General features: G+C 45.1%; 2 long non-coding RNA genes across 2 annotated transcripts in view; one reads left to right on the top strand and one right to left on the bottom strand.

The window, feature by feature from the left end:
• Positions 1-365: 365 nt before the first annotated feature.
• On the bottom strand, positions 366-8,171 carry LOC138801401 (uncharacterized). The gene is made up of 6 exons (XR_011364609.1): positions 8,143-8,171; positions 7,670-7,709; positions 7,289-7,327; positions 6,382-7,167; positions 4,713-4,761; positions 366-626 (listed from the first exon to the last, which is right to left on the bottom strand). It is a non-coding gene; the product is annotated as an uncharacterized lncRNA (long non-coding RNA).
• Positions 8,172-8,416: 245 nt separating this feature from the next.
• The window catches only part of LOC138801402 (uncharacterized), a 54,960-nt gene continuing 47,117 nt past the window's right edge, over positions 8,417-16,259 (top strand). The window contains exons 1-2 of the long non-coding RNA XR_011364610.1: positions 8,417-8,746; positions 14,484-14,605. This is a non-coding gene — a long non-coding RNA (uncharacterized lncRNA). The remainder of the gene's footprint in view (positions 8,747-14,483; positions 14,606-16,259) is intronic.

Below are 16,259 nucleotides of genomic sequence, written 5' to 3'. Positions count from 1 at the left end.
TGGCCATTGCTCCGTGTAATATGAGCGGCAGCCCCAGAGCACTGCTGTTTTCCATGGGCCTCCTGGACGATCTTCAGCTGCTCCTTACGGCTTCCCCACTCCCCCCCCACTCCATAATAGCACTCATATTGCTCCTAAATATCGAGCCGTCTAATACAGCCCTAAGAGTGATGGCCCCCCGGGCAGCCGCCTACCCTCCTGCCCAATGGGAAAGATGACCCTGCCCCTTCCCTGTTTTAGATGATCAGAGTAATTGTAATATGAGCAGCGACAATGGAAGTAAACACAAGATACAGCTAAAGATAAATATTTATTATAACCAATTGTTAAAGGAGAATTCTGTTTAAATAAGGTTTAACCGCAGCAAGAATTCTAGAGAGGATGAAGTACATGTGTATGTACCAGGTCTGTCGGTCATCATTCGTGGGCCCGTGGTGTGTCCTTGCCAGCCAATGAACATTCAGCACAGTATAAGCAGTGCCTGCCAGATGCGGAGAGGAGGGTGCCAGGTATGGTAAGATGGTAATGCCAGATGTTATAGGCAGATGGTGATGCCAGATGTTAAAGGTGGTAATGCCAGATGGTGATGCCAGATGGTGAAGATGTTACTGTATTTTTCTATAAATCTGTATGGATCAGAGAGACACCAAACAATAATGATAAGCGAAGAGGTGAAGGATACTTTATACTTCTATTACAGCTCACATCTAATGGCTCTTTATTGAGATGAAGAAATTAATAATGATAATATTACAGAATATTCTTGGACTAGAACTGAATAAGCTGTAAACAATCTTCACAAATTCTAACAACACAGTAATGTCTGATATGTGGGGGCAACCAGCCATAACTATAGAGCATCCATTTCTGGGCACTCCATACGGTCTCCACCATCTACTAATTCACAGAATGGCCGCTGTCAGTGAAGTTCATCCCAGCCGGCACTACAGTATCGGCCGGATGAACTTAATTTCTTTTGAATTGGAATGCGGGCGCATTCAGGTGTGCCTGCGTTCCAATTTACCATAGCAGACAATGTAAAGTGCGTCCGGAGCTGAACTTTATATTGTCTGCAATGTCAGTTTTTTTGCGGCTGGTATTCAATGAATAGTGGCCACACAAAATTGACATGTCAGTTTTTTGTGCGGCCGCAAGAAATCCCAGCCAGAGTGTATACAGAGTGTATACACTGCGGCTGGGATTCCATTTAAATCAATGCAATGTATTTGTTTTATTTGATAAGGGCCAGTGTTGCAATCTGCAACAACTGCCGTTATTAAATGAAAAAATACGATGTCTGCCTGGATGATCTGTCCGACCGCAGAGCTCTTATGTGGGCGCATCAGCGCGCGCCCACATCAGAGCTTCCCCCTGCACACTATGGAGCGAGCGGCCGGAGCCGCTCGCTTCATAGTGTGAACTGACAGGGTTTCCTACGGCCGCAATTCATTGAATTGCAGCCGCAGAAAACAGTCAGTTATTTGCGGGGCCGCACGGGATCCCGGCCGGAGCGTATACGATGTGTCTACCCTCCGGCCGTGATCCCATTGAAACTAAGGCATTGTTCCACCCCGCAAAAAACTACGGCCGTTGTTGCCATCGGCAACAACCAGGGCCGGCCTTAGGGAAGATGGCGCCCCGTGCAAAACTTTCTTCTGGCGCCCCCCCCCCCGCCCCTGTTGATACCCCCTTATGGTGACATACACTAAATCTTACAGCCTCCCACAATAAAACCACAAACATGACGGGAGGCTGTAGTATTTAGATACGATATACTAAATCCTACTACAACGAGTGCCACCTCTAAACCCCAGCCCCCCAAACCACCCGACCCCCGATAGTAGTACGATCTATGATTTATCAAACATGGTGTAAAGTGAAACTGGCTCAGTTGCCCCTAGCAACCAATCAGATTCCACCTTTCATTTTCCAAAGAGCCTGTGAGGAATGAAAGCTGGACTCTGATTGGTTGCTAGGGGCAACTGGGCCAGTTTCACTTTACACCATGATTGATAAATCTCCCCCTATCTATCTATTATCTATCTATCATCTACCCCCCCCCCCCCCCAACTGTTATATATGTGACCTTTTCATCACTTTTTGAAATTTTCTCTGAGATGTGACTTCACTAAAAAACAGCAAATTTGGACTTGGCCTGTTGGGATATGCTCGGTGCAGTAGTTATGCACTGTTTAGCTGTTGGGATATAGATAGGGAGATAGATAGATAGATAGACAGATAGGAGGGAGATAGATGGATGGATGGATAGGAGATAGATAGGAGATGGATGGATGGATAGGAGATAGATAGATAGATAGATAGATAGATAGATAGATAGATAGGAGATAGATAGATAGATAGGAGATAGATAGATAGATATGAAATAGATAGATAGATAGATAGGAGGTATGCACTGTTTAGCTGTTGGGGTATGCTGGGGGCAGTAGTTATGCGCTGTTTAGCTGTTGGGGTATGCTGGGGGCAGTAGTTATGCACTGTTTAGCTGTTGGGGTATGCTGGGGGCAGTAGTTATGCACTGTTTAGCTGTTGGGATATGCTGGGGGCAGTAGTTATGCACTGTTTAGCTGTTGGGGTATGCTGGGGGCAGTAGTTATGCACTGTTTAGCTGTTGGGGTATGCTGGGGGCAGTAGTTATGCACTGTTTAGCTGTTGGGATATGCTGGGGGCAGTAGTTATGCACTGTTTAGCTGTTGGGGTATGCTGGGGGCAGTAGTTATGCACTGTTTAGCTGTTGGGGTATGCTGGGGGCAGTAGTTATGCGCTGTTTAGCTGTTGGGGTATACTAGGGGTAGTAGTTATGCACTGTTTAGCTGTTGGGGTATGCTGGGGGCAGTAGTTATGCACTGTTTAGCTGTTGGGGTATGCTGGGGGCAGTAGTTATGCACTGTTTAGCTGTTGGGGTATGCTGGGGGCAGTAGTTATGCACTGTTTAGCTGTTGGGGTATGCTGGGGCAGTAGTTATGCACTGTTTAGCTGTTGGGGTATACTGGGGGCAGTAGTTATGCACTGTTTAGCTGTTGGGATATGCTGGGGGCAGTAGTTATGCACTGTTTACCTGTTGGGGTATGCTGGGGGCAGTAGTTATGCACTGTTTAGCTGTTGGGGTATGCTGGGGGCAGTAGTTATGCACTGTTTAGCTGTTGGGGTATACTAGGGGTAGTAGTTATGCACTGTTCAGCAGTTGGGGTATGCTGGGGGTAGTAGTTATGTACTGTTTCAGCTGTTGGGGTATGCTGGGGGTAGTAGTTATGTACTGTTTCAGCTGTTGGGGTATGCTGGGGTAGTAGTTATGCACTGTTTTTTAAACAACATTATGGACAATTCTCTTTTTACATTTTTATTTATAAAAAAAAAAAAAACTCCTAGAAGGCAAGGAGAGATGCCAGTGTCTGTATATACTGTGGCACTACATGTATACTAAGCACCAGGGTCAGAACTGTGTACATGAAGATTGCCACAGTGTATACAGACTCTGCACAGAGAGAAAGAAAAAGAAGATAGATAGATAGATAATAGATAGATAGATAGATAGATAGACAGGAGATAGATAGATAGGATATAGATAGATAGATAGGAGATAGATAGATAGTTAGGATATAGATAGATAGATAGATAGATAGGAGATAGATAGATAGTTAGGATATAGATAGATAGATAGGAGATAGATAGATAGTTAGGATATAGATAGATAGATAGATAGATAGGAGATAGATAGATAGATAGATAGATAGATAGATAGATAGGAGATAGATAGATAGATAGGAGATAGATAGATAGATAGATAGATAGGAGATAGATAGGAGATAGATAGGAGATAGATAGGAGATAGATAGGAGATAGATAGGAGATAGATAGATAGATAGATAGATAGGAGATAGATAGGAGATAGATAGGAGATAGATAGATAGATAATAGATAGATAGATAGATAGATAGATAGGAGGATAAAGAGGTAGATTGGAGGGAGAAGAATCACCAGACTTACAGCAGGGGGGCAGGATCCTGGAGGCTGCACAAATTGCTGAGGAGGAGGCACATGGCCGGGCAGAGATCACAGGCCACCACACTGATGGGATCTTGGCACACAGCAGGCTGTGTTGGGGCATGTAAAGAGTCATCATCCCGCGGTGGGCGCCGGGGGCGGAGCTTGTCGGCAGGGGGCGGAGCTTACCGGGACCTACCCGGAAGATTAATTTGTCAGGTCCCTAGCCCGTCTATCTTCTGGAGCGCCCCAAACCAACCCCTATGCAAGGAGGGTAGGCGGCCAGCTAGGGGGGCGCTCTGGCAGATAGACAGAACGTCTGTCTGCCAGAGCGCCCCCTAGCTGGCCAGGAGTGATGCGCCCTGTGCAACCGCACAGCTCGCACACCCCAAAGGCCGGCCCTGGCAACAACGGCCGTAGTCTGACATAGTGTGAACATAGCCTAACTGTGTAAGTGTAGGAAAATGTGCTGAGCTTAAGCCCCTTTTACACGGGCCGATTATTGGCAAGGAGTGTTGCTAAAAACATACGGCCAATAATCGGCAGGTGTAAAGGTTTCAGCAATCAGCCGAGGAGCGGGAAACGCCCACTCAGCGGCTGATCACATCTCTTGTGTGGGTGGCAAAATCTATTACTATCTTTGACATTTCTGAGCAGTAGGTAAGGGCCATATTGTGTGGAATGACTACAGAAAAATCTTGTATACTCACAGTTTAGTCCACGATGGTCGGACGGTAGCAGCAGCAGAACGATCTTATCCTAAGGAATAACAAGAAGAAAGCTGACATGAAGAAGGTTTAGAGACCCCCCCCCCCCCCCCGGGGAGGAGCGCACTGACCGACTCTCTAGCAGGCATTTCACATCAGGTGGCATCTTTGTGCAGCAGGATATGTCCCATGACTGGCACCACTAGATGGCGCCTGTGTGTGCAGACAGGTTTTGTATCAGTGTCTTCTATTGGCAGGGGCGGGCTGGGCTGGGGGGCAGTGGGACTCATGCCCCCCGGGCCGGTCCTTCCCAGGGCCGGCCCCCACTCAGGGAACATGGCCGCTGGATCTCTGAGCTGCAGGCACAGGCAGCCTGCTCTGTATACAGAAGAGCCTGTTACTGACAGGACCTGCAGGAGGAGGAGGGCCCATACATTCTGATGGGACCTCCTTGACAGTCATGCCAGGGCAGGCTTCCTGTGGGCTGCACAGATAGTTATGGGGCCATAAAACTATATAGGAAGATGTGTGGCCGCCAGCACTGAGTCTGCACAGCACACAGGAGATCACACAGGCTGTGCATTACCTGCCAGAACCTTCCGTGCAGAGAGTAGGTGTCATCTGTGGCTCCTCCCCCTCCACCAACCATACTGTGCTCTGCTGCTCCTGGGACCCCCTGGACGGGTGAGTTACCACAGGGGGATGGAGAGATGCTGGACGGGGAGGTCAGGCAGGTCAGTAGCTCTACAACACTGACCTGCCTGACAGCTGTGCATCCAGGTTACACCCTAGCAGGCAACCTAATTAACCTGCTCATGTAAGGCAGCTTCACAACTATCACCCTCATCATGCTCTGGTAGCCTCTATCTGTCAGACAGGGATGGGAGTTGTGGTGTGGTAGCCTCCAGCTGTCAGACAAGGGTGGGAGTTGTAGTGTGGTAGCCTCCAGCTGTCAGACAAGGATGGGAGTTGTAGTGTGGTAGCCTCCAGCTGTCAGACAAGGATGGGAGTTGTAGTGTGGTAGCCTCCAGCTGTCAGACATGGGTGGGAGTTGTAGTGTGGTAGCCTTCAGCTGTCAGACAAGGATGGGAGTTGTAGTGTGGTAGCCTTCAGCTGTCAGACAAGGATGGGAGTTGTAGTGTGGTAGCCCCCAGCTGTCAGACCAGAATGGGAGTTGTGGTGTGGTAGCCTCCAGCTGTCAGACAAGGGTGGGAGTTGTAGTGTGGTAGCCTCCAGCTGTCAGACCAGAATGGGAGTTGTAATGTGGTAGCCTCCAGCTGTCAGACAAGGATGGGAGTTGTAGTGTGGTAGCCTTCAGCTGTCAGACAAGGATGGGAGTTGTAGTGTGGTAGCCCCCAGCTGTCAGACCAGAATGGGAGTTGTAGTGTGGTAGCCCCCAGCTGTCAGACAAGGATGGGAGTTGTAGTTGCAGCTGTGAGTTCAGCATAAGAGTTGTAGTTTTGCTACAGCTGGGGGCCCACAGATTGGGGAGCACTGCCATAAGTCAATCATTTAATAGAGGATAATCCTCCTGACACCATATTTGTCCTATAACACACAGCCATTCTCTGCCTAATCAGACAGGTTAGGATAACATAACATAAATGGAATCTACAGAAAATATTTAAATGTTTGGATTACTTTTCCTTCTGCAAGGAAGACTCCACCATACCTGAAAGCGTGAGGGGCCAAACGGACCAAGGAGAGCCATCTGCAAGAGAAGCCAGAAGAAGAAACATATTGACAAGTCTTCCACAACTAGTGATGCATAGAACTACCCACAATACCCAGGAGATAAGTGGCCATGGGGTATAAGGAGATAAGAGGCCATGGGGTATAAGAACATGAGTGGCCATGGGGTATAAGGAGATAAGTGGCCATGGGTTATAAGGAGATAAGAGGCCATGGGGTATAAGAACATGAGTGGCCATGGGGTATAAGGAGATAAGAGGCCATGGGGTATAAGGAGATAAGAGGCCATGGGGTATAAGGAGATAAGAGGCCATGGGGTATAAGAACATGAGTGGCCATGGGGTATAAGGAGATAAGAGGCCATGGGGTATAAGGAGATAAGAGGCCATGGGGTATAAGAACATGAGTGGCCATGGGGTATAAGGAGATAAGAGGCCATGGGGTATAAGGAGATAAGAGGCCATGGGGTATAAGAACATGAGTGGCCATGGGGTATAAGGAGATAAGAGGCCATGGGGTATAAGGAGATAAGAGGCCATGGGGTATAAGGACATGAGTGGCCATGGGGTATAAGGAGATAAGAGGCCATGGGGTATAAGGAGATAAGTGGCCATGGGGTATAAGGAGATAAGTGGCCATGGGGTATAAGGAGATAAGTGGCCATGGGGTATAAGGATATAAGTGGCCGTGGGGTGAGGTGTGAAAGGGGGGTGATAATCACGCCTCATTAGGTCCTTCGTCCTCATCGATATTGTATTTGTCAATCCTGTTATAACGTGGGGAAAAATGATGATTAGTAATATCTTTTAGCAGCTATATAGGGTTAGCTATATAAAATATTCAGATGTTTTGAATTTTTTCCCTTCTACAAGGAAGACTACACATACCTGACAACCTGAGAGTATGGAGGGACCACCAACAGCCATCTGTAGGAGAAACCAGAATAAAAAAACATATTGACAAGTCTTCCACAACTAGTGATACACAGAACTTCCCATATTTATTTCAGAAAGTGACCATGGGGTATAAGGTCATAAGTGGCCATAAGGTATAAGGACATAAGTGGCCATAGGGGATATGAAATTAAGCGGCCATGCACATTATCATCATTTACTTTAATGGACAAAGAGTAACCAGCAACGCACAGTTTACTATACCAGAGCATGGACACCTATCACAATGATAGAAGCCCCGGCCCCATGAGGCAGGGCATTGTGATGTTACCATACGTGGCGGTGTGTGTGTGTGTGGGGGGGGGTGATACTCACAGCTCATCAGGGTCCTTGACCCAGGGATCTGGATCCTCAGCTGTAAAAAAAAAACAAAAAAAAAAAAAAAAACAGATTTACTGAGATGTTGAATATAAGTAAAACACTGAATCCCTCTCCCATGTTGGTTGTAGAATTCTATTGTTTACATGGGGGACAAATGGGGAGCGTGGAGGGAGTTCAGAGAGGATGGCGGGAGGGCGGAGAGGATAGTGGGGAGGATTGTGGGGGGTAATGGTGGTGAGGATCATGGAGAGACTGGCAGGGGGATGGTGAGGAGGATGGTAGCGGGGATGGAGGATGGTGGGGGGATGAAGGATGGTGGGGGTGGGGGGATTGCGGAGGGTGGGGGATGGCGGGGGACAGAGGATGGTGGGGGTGGGGCGATGTAGGATGGTGGTGGATGAGTTGATGGCATAGGATGGGTGGTGGCGTGGTAGGACATTGGGGGGTGGGTTGATGGTGATACTTACAGTGCAAGTCGCACACTGTAGACCATTTCTGTAATGATAAAACAGGGTAAAGCAAGTTAGTATCATTGGAAGATTTCAGCTGTTACTCTTGATGAAATATATATATACACACAGCAGGTACCTTGCTGGAGCTTTATGGCTCTATCTTACAGTAAGATTCTCCTTGTTGCCCACAACAGCCAATCACAGCTCAGCTTTCATTTCTCACATTGCTCTTGTAAAATAAAAGCTGGGTTGTGATTGGTTGCTATGAGAGCTCTGGTTGCTAGGGGCAGTGAGAAGCATCTTCCTATAGGACAGCAGGATAAATCTCCCCAATCTCTAATCCATCAATTCTCTTCATGGTCAGAAATAGGAAGAATTGTGGAGATTGGAGGAAGTAACTGTGGCTGTGATGGGTGCAGCGCCCCCTACAGGCTGACACATGGTGTCCTGGTGACTGCAGTGGAGATACATAGAGTCTGGGACAGTGTGAACAGGCCCTTACATTCATAGCCAACATAGCGATCTCTGTCATACAACAAGAGAACCTGAGGAAGAGACAAGAAATATTTTTAGAGCGGCTTCTTGGTGTTTCTATGGATCTAGCCGATCACTCACCTATGTAAGTTTTCTATTGTGTGATATTTGGGGGACACCAGGCTCGGGGGCAGAGGGCGGAGCATAGGGTGGGGGAGGGGAGGGGAGGGGGAGATACTTACACCTATACTCCTACTCCAACTCTGAAGAGTTCCGAAATCTGCAGCACCTTATCATTCATGTATGTCATCATGTGTGGCTGATGTCACTCTGTGATGTCATAAAGAAAGCAGACAGCCAATCAGATACCAGATCATTGCTAGGTGTAATTTGCATATTGATAGTAGATAGATGAGATATATAGATAGGAAATAGATAGATAGATGATGGATAGATAGATAGATAGATAGATAGATAGATAGATAGATAGATAGATAGATAGATAGATAGATAGATAGATAAATGGATGATGGATAGAAAGATATCCAAAATGAAGCCAGCAGCATTCCCAAACTTGAGAAAAAATTTATTGCATAACCATAATGTGCATCACAGCAAAGAATCGCTGTTTCATCCGTCTCACACGGCCTTTTTCAAGCTCAACAAACCAAGTGCAATACAACATTTTATACCTATGTACTTAATATACAATTCCACCGAGATTGGTGTGTCCAAATGTCCATGATTGTGAAAGTCCAATCTCATTGGTCGAGTGAAATGTCCATCTCGTACGTTCCCCCTGTTTATTAGGGAGAAATCAGTGTCCATATGTGTTAAAGTCCATGTGTGGTAACTTTTTGGTTTCTCAGTGTTTAACCCCTTAGTGATCAAGTGAAATTTAAAATATAGTAAACAGCTTGAAAACTTCAAATATAAACAAAAAAGCAGATCACTGGATGATCAGATCCTATCTTGTGGAACCATTCCGGGGATTCGGAGCACTGAGATAAGTAGCAACCTTGTAGATAACGCATTAGCTTAGTGTTCCCATTCACATGCTGCTGTAGGAATTCATACGCCCTCCGCGGCTTTCATTCCGTTATGGGTTCCAGGCTCCGCCAGCGTTCAACTCCCCTGGATCTCTCCAGTTGAGGTACAGCTGGTTTAACCCTTTGCCCATCTAGACCTCTCCAGGTCCCTTCATACGTAAGTGCCGCTTCCTAAATCTTTTGCAGCTGGTCACACATAGCGATTTCAAAGTAAGGGATATAAGAAAATTGTTGCATGCTCCCTTCTTGGTCCACTCGGTCGGCCGTCATCCAGTCTTTGCTTATTCAATTTCTATAATACAAAAATACAAAGAATGTATGATTAGATCAATATAATTAATCATTATAATATACATATATACACTAAAGGCCCTATTCCACAGAACAATCATGGGCCGTATTCGGCGGTTACGGCCAATAATCGTCCCGTGTAACAGGAGGCAACGATCAGCCGACATTGTTCATGTCGGCTGATTGTTGAAGTCGTTCATCTTTCAACATGTTGAAAGACAAACGACTTATATAGCAACGATCAGCAGACCGCCGCTATATCCTATTGGATCAACGATCACCTGGGCAGCTCCCCCTGGCCCTCCTCGGACTCACCCGCTCGCTGCTGCCGCGTGTAATAGCAGCAGCAGCGAGCGGCGAACGAGGAGCAAACGAACGATGACAGCACTCGTTTGCTCCTTACTGTCGGCCCGTGGAATAGGGCCTTGAGTTGTACACCGAGAGAGATGTTTCACGTACCACAAATCCCATTTCAGGGTTGACCTACTTGAACATCGCACTTGGTGTTTTATATTCAACATTTAAACCTGATGGTCTTAAAGGGGTAGTGCGGAGCTAAACAATTATTCACTAAATAACACACATTATAAAGTTATACAACTTTGTAATGTCTGTTATGTTAGTGAATGGCCATCTTCCCCGTGGCACGAGGGACGGTCGGAGCGGTTTGGCCGGCCGCCCAAAGATTACATCATTGTCGCAAGATGGCGGACGGGGGTCGACACGCATCAGGTGAGTATAGAGCACTACACTTCCGGAGGTGGCATGGGTGGGGGGAAACACAGGGAAGGGGGCCATTCACTAACATAACATACATTACAAAGTTGTATAACTTTGTAATGTGTGTTATTTAGTGAATAATTGTTTAGCGCCGCACTACCCCTTTAAAGAATTTAATTTGAAAATACATTGGAGTTCTCTTTTCTTTAACATAGTTATTCTATCCCCACCTCTTTTTGGGGGTAGGATCCTATCAACCAACATGAATCTTAAATGGGAACTCCGGATAAGAAAAACTTGTTTTCTATTAAAAGTACATTAAAAGTTTAACCCCTTAAGGTCAAAGCCAATTTTCGTTTTTGCGCTTTTGCATTTTCCATTTTATGTTTAAAACTCCATAGCTCTTGCATTTTTTCACCTAGAGACTTATATGAGCGTTAATTTTTTGCGAAACCAATTGTACTTTGCAATGACCGCATTATTTTTCCATAAAATATGCTGCGAAACCGGAAAAAAATAATTTGCGCTGTCAAATTGAAAAAAAAAAACGAATTTGTTTTGATTTCGGGGAGTTTTGCATTTACGCCGTTCGCCCTATGGTAAAACTGACTTGTTATATATGTTCGTCAAGTCATTACGATTACAACAATATATAACATGTATAACTTATATTGTATCTGATGGCTTTTAAAAAATTCAACCATTGTTTACAAATATATGTTCCTTAAAATCGCTCCATTCCCAGGCTTATAGCGCTTTTATCCTTTGGTCTATGGGGCTGTGTCAGGTGTTGTTTTTTGCGCCATGATGTGTTCTTTCTATCGGTACCTTGATTGCACAAATACGACTTTTTGATCGCTTTTTATTAAATTTTTTCTGGATTTGATGTGACAAAAAATGCGCAATTTCGCACTTTGGAATTTTTTTGCGCTGACGCCGTTTACCGTGCGAGATCAGGAATGTGATTAATAGTTCGGCCGATTACACACGCGGCGATACCAAATATGTTTATTTATTTGTTTATTTATTAATTTATATTTATAAAATGGGAAAAAGGGGGATGATTTGGACTTTTATTAGGGGAGGGAGCCTTTTATTAATAAACACTTTTTTACTTTTTTTTTTTTTTTTCTTTAAACTCTACCTGGAGTTCTCCTTTAAATCCTTTTCGGAATGTCCTGCTTCCCAGAAGTGCTTTGAAACAGTCTTTCTTGCATTTTCTTATTGTATATCTGTGGTGATTTAAACAAGTTTTTTAATCATAGGAAGTTTCACCAACAAAGACTAAACTGCATGGACATCACAAAGTATAAATAATAAAATCAGAATTGCAGGTCAGAGAATGTTTATTGTCATATTCTTTCTTAGTCATCGGATGTATAAAATTGGGACCTTTCTCCATAAGCTTGCAATTTATACAGCCCAGACATGGGTATGAGCCTGTTTTTTTTTTTGTGGTTTAAGCGACTCTGTACCCACAATCTGACCCCTCCAAACCACTTGTACCTTCAGAAAGCTGTTTTTAATCCCAGATCTGAGATCTGTCCTGGGGTCCGTTTGGCAGGTGATGCAGTTATTGTCCTAAAAAACAACTTTTAAACTGGCAGCCCCGTGCCCAATGGTCGTGGCCTAGATTGTGTATGCATTAGGCTGGCACAACCTCTGTCCCTCCTCCCTGCCCTCTTCATCATTAGGAATGCTCCAAGCAGATTGCCTCTTATTCCCCACCTGTGGCAGCCGGCACATGCGCTGGATCGTTAAGGACCTGTGCAATGTTCAGCATGGAGAAAATGTTCTGGGGCATTCCTAATGATGAGGAGGGTGGGGAGCAGGGACGGAGGGGTGGTGCAAAGTTAGGGCACAGATACTCCCGTTGGGCACGGGGCTGCAAGTTTAAAAGTTGTTTTTTAGGACAATAACTGCATCACCTACCGAACGGACCCCAGGACAGATCTTGGATTAAAAGCAGCTATCCAAAGGTACAAGTGGTTTGGGGGGGACAGATTGTGGGTACAGAGTCGCTTTAAATACTGTATCTCTGCCCATCACGCTGATTTCACTAACTTGTCCTTTAAATGATCACCTCTTCTGTATGATAGTAAAGGAGAATTGTTAAATTCTTTTACATTAGACTGATTTCTCCCAAGAATATACCAGTGCTTATTAAGAATCCTTCCAATGAAGGGGGATAAGTGGCTGGATGTACTCACAAATGGTATGCGTGTCTTCTCTTGGTTTATCCAAGACATCCCTTCTGCACTCATCAAGTAGATCTCTTGGATAACCCCTTTCACTAAATTGTGCAGTCAGTTTTTTAAAAGTTTTTTTTTAGGTCTGAGTCCTTTTCTGTGATACGTCTAGCACGCAGCATCTGGCTGCACGGTTATGAGCGAATCATCCTGCGAGGATGACAACTGTTATATCTTAAGGTCTTGTTACAGTCCGTTTTCTTCTCAAATAGTTTGGTCGTTATTTAATATTAATGTGTTTAATGTTATTTATGTGTTGTGTTACATTATGCTGGTAAGAGATTGATTGCCAGCTACATCCCACTCCCTCAGCCTATAAGAGGCCTGTTCTGTCCAGTTTTAGCCCTTAAAGGGGACCCAAGGAAAATTAGTTTTCTATTAAAAGTACATTAAAAGTTATATAGATGTGTCTATACAATGTATTACCGTATCTGTGCGGTTCTGCCACACTGGTAGTTATCTATTCTACTGCAGTGCATTGTACCGCTGAAAGACTTTACAGCACAGCTGTTCTATTTTTTATATCACTGGGACTGGTCATCCTTTATCCTCACCAGCACCTATACACACTAACCGCACACCTTGGGTTATTTCCCCCTTTCTGTGGGTGGCGGTACCAATATTCCGAGTGGGTAAGTTGCCACTTAGGACTACCGGGACAAGAGCCCAAAGGACCCACTACAACCGAGCAGGTCCCCGACCATCTTGGGGATACAAACCGGCCATCTACAAAGCAGGTACCAGCATCACACCTATGTGCTGGACAAGCACTAGCATCACGAAAACCACCATCACTAGCCGTACACCACAGAATTGGCGTCACGGTTAGCCCAACTACTGGCCGAGTACCACATGTACAGGGTATGTGGATGCACTTTTTATATAGAGATGGAGTCAGTGGCTACACCTGGGCCCCCATGATGTGGCAGGTTGACCACCTATGGAGTTGGCGATGGTTCTGTCCTGCCAGTTGTCAACCAGCTTTCCTAGAGACAGATAAAACCAGGGATCTTGCGTCTTCGGGTGGAGCTTCCTATAATGCCTGGTGATTATGATGTTCCAGTTCACCCAGTTGGGGTTAGTCATATAATGTTGTTGCCAGTTGCTTGTCCTCGGTACCGTGCTGGTGGGGAACCTTCATTCACCACCTCGCCTTTACCCATTTTATGTGTCGCTGTCTGCCTGGCAGTCACTAAATCCGCCGCTCTTCTGTACACTCGGTGGAGCCATTATAAGGGTGCAAAAACTGTAAGATAATCAGATGGAGACTGTAATACGATGCATCTTGCTAACCATATACATTACCTTGCCCTGCACGTCACACGTCAGTTCTAATTGTCTCTATGGTTGGAATTAATTTCTTCGAGTCTACCTTCCTCGCCCCGCTGTGAATGGTGCCCGCTTGTCAGCTGGTCGCCACTATCACCGCCAGACCACTACTGGGAGTACATGCTGTATGGATGTATTGTTACGTTACTTTATTGTTCTCACCACAGGGGAGCCCAGCTTAGTTTATAAACATTGAAAACTGTATAAATTTTAAGGGATTATTCACAGTGATCTCTATTTTTAGAACGAGAATACATAATTCCTATTACTTCAGCGCCATCTGGTGGACATCAGGTGAACTTCAAGTGGCAGTACACACCATGTAAGCAGAGGCCTAAAATCCATCATTTTCCTGCCCATCGTAAGGTCAGAAACTTTACCCCTTTCTAGTATGTTATGGTGTGTTCACACAGAGAGATTTATCTGACAGATTTTTGAAGCCAAAGTCAGGAACAGACTATAAATAGAGAACAGGTCATAAAGGAAAGACTGAGATTTATCCTCTTCTCAAATTGATTCCTGGCTTTGGCTTAAAAAATTTAAACACACCATTAGTGTATCCAATGACGCCTCCTCCCTAATGAGGCCACTCCCTCTTTTCATCTGATCATTTTTCCGCACTTAGGTTTTAGTTACTCACAGTTTGTAATCATTTTGACCTTCCTGTAATAGTGATCAGTTCTTCATGTACGGCCGTGTCACAGAACGGCCGTTGTATGTGAAGTTCACCCTGGACCGTACTGCAGTACCAGGCGGATGAAAATCACTTCTTTAAAATTAGAATGCGTGTGCATTCGAGTGTGCCTGCATTCTAATTAGCCATAGCCAACAATGTAAAGTACGGCCAGGAATGGATTTGAGAAGAGGAGAAATCTCAGTCTTTTCTTTATGACCTGTTCTCTGTTTATAGCCTGTTCCTGACTTTGGCTTTGATAATCTGTCAGATAAATCTCTGTGAAAACGCCCCCTAGGACTGACCTTCTTAGGGACAGGAGGTACATTTATGACGTTGAATTAGTGACTGTGTACTTGATGACTCAACTGTTCTTATGAAGCAGAGTACAAAAGCATGTACTGAGTCTCCTGCATGTATGTTCTGCGGATTCATGTCCAGGTTACCGCACTTGGAGTCTGCCGGTGACTTCTGTTATTTTCTGAGTTGCAGTTTATCCAAGTTCAGCAGCCCCCGCTAATCAAATACCGAACGTTCAGGTTCGGATCGACTCGAACCCGAACCCGGTTCGCTCATCTCTACTCCTGGGCCCTGGTGCGAGAGGTCAACTTGCCCCCCCTTTTCACGACCAAGTGATGCTACTGGTAGGTGTATGTATGTATGTATATATATATATATATATATATATATATATATATATATATATATATATATATATACAGTGGTACCTTGGTTTAAGAGTAGCTTGGTTTAAGAGCGTTTTGGTTTAAGAGCTCACAGTTTTTTTAAATTGTGACTTGGTTTAAGAGCATTGCTTTGGTTTAAGAGCTCCCTGTACTGAGTGGGAGCGCAAGTGGAAGAGGGTCATGGTCTGCATAGCGGTTTCTACAGCCCTGTACTCTGACCCAGGAAGTCTCCCTCACCTTCCAAATCATAGCAGATCCACTTCAAGCTGGGGCTTACACCAGGGGACAGGACTGTGGGGGTAATCTCTTCATAGCTGTAACCCCTCTCTCCCCGGACAGAGTGCTGCATGTATGTGCCCACATCTGTCCTGCCCATTCCTTCATGCTCCCTGCAGTCTCTGTCAGCCCTTGTGTTTCCCATCCTCTCCATTACTGTACAGTAACTTATAATATCACATATTCTGCTGTTTTTGAATGTTTGTTTCATCTGTTTCACGTTATTCAGAATAATAAATTATTTTTGGGGTACGGAACCAATTGTCTGCATTTCTATCATTTCCTATAATTTGGAAAATTTGCTTTGATTTAAGTGGATTTGGATTACAAGCACAGTCCCGGAACGAATTATGCTTGTAATCCAAGGCACCACTGTATATAATAT

Source organism: Dendropsophus ebraccatus, chromosome 9 (genome assembly GCF_027789765.1).
Source record: "Dendropsophus ebraccatus isolate aDenEbr1 chromosome 9, aDenEbr1.pat, whole genome shotgun sequence".
In the NCBI taxonomy this organism is placed as follows: domain Eukaryota; kingdom Metazoa; phylum Chordata; class Amphibia; order Anura; family Hylidae; genus Dendropsophus; species Dendropsophus ebraccatus.
The sequence above is the reverse complement of the archived record's forward strand: the minus strand, read 5'-3'. Positions and strand labels throughout refer to the sequence as shown.